General features: G+C 39.5%; 1 protein-coding gene across 1 annotated transcript in view; it reads left to right on the top strand.

The window, feature by feature from the left end:
- The first annotated feature begins 4,176 nt into the window (after positions 1-4,176).
- Positions 4,177-7,040, top strand: part of C6H5orf34 (chromosome 6 C5orf34 homolog) — a 24,462-nt gene continuing 21,598 nt past the window's right edge. Inside the window, exon 1 of the mRNA XM_047556141.1 lies at positions 4,177-4,448. The gene's annotated coding sequence lies outside the window, so the exon portion shown is untranslated. The remainder of the gene's footprint in view (positions 4,449-7,040) is intronic.

Below are 7,040 nucleotides of genomic sequence, written 5' to 3'. Positions count from 1 at the left end.
GTTTTGTTTCTTCTAAGTTTTTAAGTGGTATTCTGATATATTTTAAAGAACTTGATACTGATTTGTTTATATAATAAATTTACTAAAAGGTTTAAAATTAGAAACCATAAGAAAGATACTCGATTCAATGCCTTTTTTTAATAAGAATTCTACCTTTTTGAGTAACAATTCTACCTGGAAAAACAGCAAGTATACATTAAAACTTTAAATCCCTTGTTGTAAAGGGGAGAGTATATATGTAATTAGGGTATGGGAAGGTTGTAAGGGAATTTATTTTTCAAAATGGCTCTAACATGGTAGCTGTTAGCATAATCTGCAGTTCTCCAAAGATGGTGCTTATGGTACATTAGACCAGGGACCAAGGAACACTAATCCTGTACTTAAGACTTGCCTTAGCTCTGTAAATAGCCATCCAATACTTGTCCACTAGCTTTTTACTAACACCTACTGGTACTCATAGTAGCTACCAACAGGATCAGTATATGTTCTAGATATTACTTCTACTTAAACCACCTGGGGGCTTGACATGTAACTTAGTAGTAGAGCTCTTGCCTAGGATGCACAAGACCTTGATTTGATTGCCAGTTCCAGGGGTTTGAAACCCAAACTTGGTGTCTTAAAACAACCATTTTATTCTCATGGACTCTGTGGTTCAGGAACTTAAGAGTACAACATGGATGGCTTTTCTTTGTTGCATAATATCTCAGGCCTTGGTAGGAAAACTAAGGGTTAGAAATGGCTCTAGCAGCTCAGAATTATAATTGATAAGTCATCTCATGTGGCTAATGATTGAACTGAGAACTTGATGCCACAACAAGATTTGAACTATTGACTAGAGCAATCTACACTTTACACTTGGCTTGTCCATGTCATTTGGACCCCTCATGGCATGTTGGCTAGATTCTGAAATTGGGCATTTCAAGATAAAGCGGCTTTCAAAAATCATGTAGCATTACTTATACATTTTCTTGGTTGTAAGTGAGTTATTAAAGCCATATCAAGAGGTCATCAAGGATTACTTAGATGTGTTTTAATGAAGAGGTGGCCCTGAGTCAACAATTATTGGCCGTTAGAATGGCCACGTCTTCAGGAGCATGTATGAATGTCTCTTGTAAGAATTATTAGTAAAAAGTCTCCATGAGCAAAAACATGGGTGCCGGTGTGTTATAATGCTGTGTTCTGGCAACAAAGTACAAATACTGATCTTTAACTTGGCTTTCATGTCATCAACTCAGTTGTTCAAGTCATCAATGCCCTCCAGCCAAGACTACCAGGAACCTAAACACGTTAGGCATGTTGCAATGAGGGAGAACATGTACCTTGGGGGCACTGAGGTATATCAGGGCATGTTGGAACATGAAACAGAATTTGGGTTTTTGTTGGGCAATTTAGGGGAATGGTACAAGACATTGGAAAGTCACTTTGGATTGGGTATCAGAAAGCAAGGGTAGTACTTTAAGTATTTTATTGAATTTTATCTGTAGGGAAGACCCATGAGTGTGGATTAAGTTGTACTTGTTCTTAAAAATTCAGTCTTTCAATAGAGGATGTTTGGTGTGAAAGTAAACCTGCTGGTGACAAAGTTGGCTCAAACTGAAGAGAAAAGCACCTATACTGTTAGGTTGGGAGGACAAAGAGCTGTAAATTTAACATTTCCTTCCGAGGTCCTGTAGCAGCTCTAAAGTGCCATCATGACCTTCACTTTGTGACCACTGCTTTGTTAACAATGAAACTCTGAGAACAGCTTCTGTTCATCTATTACAGGGGGGATATCCAGTTGCTTGACTTCTCTTGCCTCATGGCAGCACCCAAAACCTTAATCTCCATTTGTGTTTTTTTTGTTTTCTGAGACAGGGTCTCACTAAACTGCTGAGGCTGGCCTAGAACTTGTGATCCTCTTGCCTCAGCCTCCTGGGTCACTGGTGTTGCAGGTGTGCACACCCTGCTGAACTTGTATTTCCAATCTTGCTGCAGAACCAACATCCCACCCCAAAGATTCCCTTTTAACGTCCTCAGAATCCTTCATCAGAAATCCAAACCTTACTAAAGATGGCTTAATCCTCCCCCTTGTGGAGTATACCATATTCAGTTCCCCTGGAATATGCCTCTTTGCAAGTTAATACTTGATTTTTACCAGATGATAGGCTTAAGCCTAGTGGTCTTTGGTTGACTAGATTTAGAAGTTGTAAACAATTTAAGTTCATATATGCTGCTGCCCTATTGTGTCAGCCTGGCAAAACACCAACCTTGGAGGAACCCAACAGTGCTGTATCCTTGTGATTAAGAAGGCATGTTTTCTATAGGTTTGTAACTAAATTCATGATCACCACCTTCAGTTAGGTTCTTGGCGCTTCCAACGATCTGTTTTTCTCTCTTCAATCCCTGTTTAACTGCTTCATACCCTTTCCACTCTTACCCCTTCATCTTCTGATTACTTCTGCCTGAGCTAACACTGAATCAGCTATTGAACATGTCATTCAAAGAGGTCTGGCCCTGGTATTTCTCAAACAACAATCCTATGTCTGCTTCATAGCCTTCTCATCCCATTTTCTCCATTCCCTTATCCCTTTTTTTATCTTCAAAACCACTATGACTTCTGCTCCACTATATACAATGAGCCTCACTATAGTCACCAACGACCTCTAAACTAAATCCAGTAAACAATTCTTTTTAGCTTGTCTTCTGGCAGTGTTAACACAAAAATTGAAAATCTTTAAGACATAACTTGCTTTCTGTGGTTATTCTGTCCTTAATACCTTTGTGAACTCTCTACCTAATCTCTAGATATTGGTGTTTCTCAAAGCTCAGTACTAACCATTCTTTTTCTCATGTCACAATGTTCTTGGATTATTCATCCTCTCCTGTAGCTGCGGTTAGTACCTATCAGTCAGTGGCCTCCAGATTTGTTGATATCTCTTGATTCCAGACCGTTAACTAACTTACGATTTCCACTAAGTAGACTTTTAAAATTTAAGTCACGCTATCCCTGAATTTATTTCTCCTGAACAGGACCCCTCTCAATGGTGGTGCTGCCACTTTTCCACTTGCCCCAACCAGAAACCCTGGCATTGTTTTAGACTCCTACGTCTCCCTCAAGTCTCAGGTTCAGTAATGCCCCAAGAACAGAGTGGAGTCCCTTAAATATTTCTTGGAGCTGTGCTCTTTCCTTACTGCCCAGGTTCTAAGTTCTATTTTTCTCTCCTGTTGATTTTTCAAAGGCCTTCTATCTGCTCTTCTGTACTACAATCCATTCTCTTTAGCAGTAACGGGAATCTTTCAAAAGGACAAGTAGCATTACGAAATCCCTCTTTAGCAGAATTTCCATTTAAGAGGTTCTTAGACATTGGAGGAGGAAATGGGGATGGAATAGAACTAAGCATTGTATAGTGCTATCTGACATTTTATACTTTACAGAATGCCTATTAGCCTTTTAGAAATGAAGGTGAATTTAGGAAGTTAGAAGTCTTCCCATCAGTTGGTATTGCCGCCTTTGCTTAAAGTCCTTGTAATAAACAAGTATACCTCAATAAAGCTGTTTTAAAACAAAACTCGTGGCCAGACAGGACCTCTTCTTTTCCTAATTTGGTATCAGAAAATAGTCCACAACTCAAATTCATAACGATCTGGCCCCTGCCCAGTAGCCACACTTCAGGCTTCTCTCCCCTTCAGACCTCTCTCCGCCCTAATCATGCTTAAACGAGCCGCTTGCTTTCAACCAGCCCGTTCAAAGACAAACAGTATGCTCTCCATAAATTTTTGTTCAACGGCAGTTAAGTAAATATGGTTGGAAGACATTTCCTGGTACCTCATAAGGAACAGGCAGGCCAATTCTTTTGTTTGTTTTTAACGGCCTCGAGGTATTAACTGTTTAGGTTATTTAAATAAGGACCACACCGCTAACACCGCCCTCCAGGTTGGTCGGTGGCTGACTGAGCCGCTGCAAGACTGGTGCTTACCAACTTACGTACCAGCAGGTCCGCTTCCGTGTAGGGAAGTAAAGACCAAGTAGAGACCTTAGGGGCTTAGACCAGATTCCCGTCTGGGAAACCCCATCCTCTTCCGCGCTTCCTGCCCCTCCCTTTGCAAGGAGCGAGCCGGGGCGTGGTTCGGTTAGGGGCGGGACTTCCGGCTTTCCTTCTTCCGGAGACGTAAAGCGGCTTCCCCTGGGCGCGCGGAGGTTCGAACCGCCGCAGCTTACACTTGCTCCTAGGGGTTGCCACTGGCTCTGCCCCCAATCTCCCGCTGCCGGGATTTGACCACAATACTCAGCCAAAACTGTGACCCAGGTCTCTGCAACTGATTGTTTTCCTTCATCAAGAATTTTTTAAAATTCAAGAAATATCGCTGGAGAAGAGTCGTGGGCAGGCGCGGACGCTGCGGCTTAAAGCTTTTTGGCAAATTGAAACCCAGAGGCGACCTCCCCACAACTTGCAGCTCAGAACTGCTGTGTGAGTGCAAGGCATTTGCTGGTTGTTTGGATGAGACTTTTTCTGTAACTAGATACCTTGTTTTGATGAGTGAGGTTCCCAATGATGTCAAGAACAGATTAGTTTGTGTTTCTTTTTCTGTTGTTAAACCTCTTAATATGCTGGGTATGAGAACGGAAACAGTAACAAGACAATGGAGATGAGGCTGGAAATCAGTGTTGAAGCCAGATTACGGTTCCTGCGATATGCCAGGGACTTTGAACATTACAGTTTCTTGTGTATGCGTGATTATTTAAGCCTTAAAAAAGGCAATTATAACCGGGCACAGTGATTTAACCTGTAATCCCAGGGACTAGGAAGACTGAGGTAGGAGGATCGCAAGTTCTAGACAGCCTCAGCAATTTAGTGAGACTATGACTCAGAATAAAAAAGCAGAAAGGACTGGGGATGAAGTTCAGTGGTAAAGCGCCACTGGGTTAAATCTTCAGGACCAAAAATAAATAAATAAAAGTAATTAGGCATCAATAAAGCTATTTATTTTTTTAACTTGGCCAGTAATAGAAACCGTTTTATGCAATTTGGAATGAGAAAATACAGGGTTTTCCAACTGTGCAACAGCACCAGTTTTTTCTTGAAATACCAGGGAGACATATGAGAGGTGTGTGTGTAATAGAAACATTGCCATTTAACAAGTATGTAAACAAGTGTTGTGAAGCCTGACTTGTAGAAAGCTCCCTATGACAGCAATACTAGAGATGAAGTAGAGAGGAAAAAAACTGGGAAAAGATCCTAGACAGTTGCAGAAGTTGAGGAGAAAGTTGATTAAAAAAAAAAAAAGGAGGTAAAGAAAGTTGAGTTTGGACTGGGGCTGTATGAAGCTCAGTGGCAGAGCACTTTCCTGGCATGTATGAGGCACTGGGTTCAATTCTTAGCACCACATAAAAATAAACAAATAAAATAAAGACATTCTGTCCATCTACAACTACAAAAAATTTTTTTTAAAAAAGAAAGCTAAGTTAAAGAGAGATTTACAGAGTTGACAGGACTTGTTACAGGGGCATGTAAGTAGTCAAATACATATTGCTAACATACTTTGAAGTGCCATTAACTCAAATTGCAAACTTGAGAGGAGCAAGAATTTTAAAATGTACTTATTTATTCTTTAATCATTCAGTCAATATTTATTATACTGTTATTATTTGCCTAATACTGTTTTAGGTGTCAGAGATAAAATTGTGAATGTGACAGGGAAGATCCTTGCCTGTTTGAGTTTATACCCTAATGGAAGAGGGCAAAAACAGTCACTTTTAATAGTGATAAATTCTATGAAGAAAAAATACAAAGTAGGATAGGAGATGATTGGGAGCAACTTTAACTTAGTTCGTCAGGTTAGGCCTTTTGGGGAGTGACATTTGTGTTGAGACCTTAAGGATGACAAAGAACTAATGATGTGATGAGCCTAGGAAAGGACAGAAAGACCAGTGCAAAGATTCTGAGGTAGGAAAGAAATTGGTTAAAGAATGTTAAAAAGACAACATTAGAATGTCCTGAACAAGGGGAAGGGAGTTAGAAGATGACATTTAGAGACAGAGCAAAATTGTGTGGCGTTTGTAGTCTATGGCTAGGAGTTTGAATTTTATTCTAAGTTCAAATGGAAAGTCTCAGTGGGTTTTAAGCCAACAAATGATAGATCTGATTTTTATTTCAAAAGATTCCTTTGACTACTGAATTTAGACTAGACTTAGAAGGGATAAGAGTGAAAGTGAAATTAGGGGATATTGTAGAAGTCTGCTTTTTTAATTTTTTTTTTGTAGATAGACACAATTCCATTTATTTATTTATTTATTTATTTATTTATCTTATTTATTTTTATGAGGCTTAAACCCCGTGCTTCATACATGCTAGGTAAGTGCTCTACCACTGAGCCTAGAAGTCTGCTTTTGCTAGGAGTGATTCAGTTCCATTTCAGTCATACTGAGTTTGATTTAGCTATGGGACCCATGGAGAGCAACTTACTAGGATAGCAAGCAGCTAGCTGAAAGCTCTGGAGGAAGTCAGAAGTTCTTTAGAGAACTAAAATAAATAAAATTGTGCGAATCTCCTCAGAAGAGACCATATGCCTAAATACTTATATTCAGAAATATTCCACACAAGATTATGGACTATATCACATGCTATTATTTACATATATTTAAATGAGGTACAGTTAAAAAAATCAGGGCAAATCTTAAAAGAACATGAGTATAGTAAGAAGAAATGAAATGACTAAGATCAGGGTCAAAGAATCCTTGATTTAAGGTAATGAAGAAAAATGATTAAAAACAGCAATGGTAGTAGATAAGAAATCTTTAGCATTCCAAATGTGGTGGTGTCAGGGAAGAGAAAGTTTGGTGCAAAGGAAGGTTTATAGCATTTTCAGGTCTAGTAGAATGAATACTAAAGTCACTGGGTTATTAAGAAGACATTGGTGACCATTGTGGAACTGTCTCAATAGAAAGGGAGAGGAGAAAGCTGAATTGTAATGAATCCAAGATTGATAGGAGAGAAAGTGGGCAATAAGAGGTTTACTACACTTGAAGTTTATGGATAGGAAATAGGGATAAACCAAGGGAG

This window comes from Sciurus carolinensis, chromosome 6 (assembly GCF_902686445.1).
Source record: "Sciurus carolinensis chromosome 6, mSciCar1.2, whole genome shotgun sequence".
NCBI classification, from domain to species: domain Eukaryota; kingdom Metazoa; phylum Chordata; class Mammalia; order Rodentia; family Sciuridae; genus Sciurus; species Sciurus carolinensis.
This window is presented reverse-complemented; position numbering and strand designations above follow the sequence as displayed.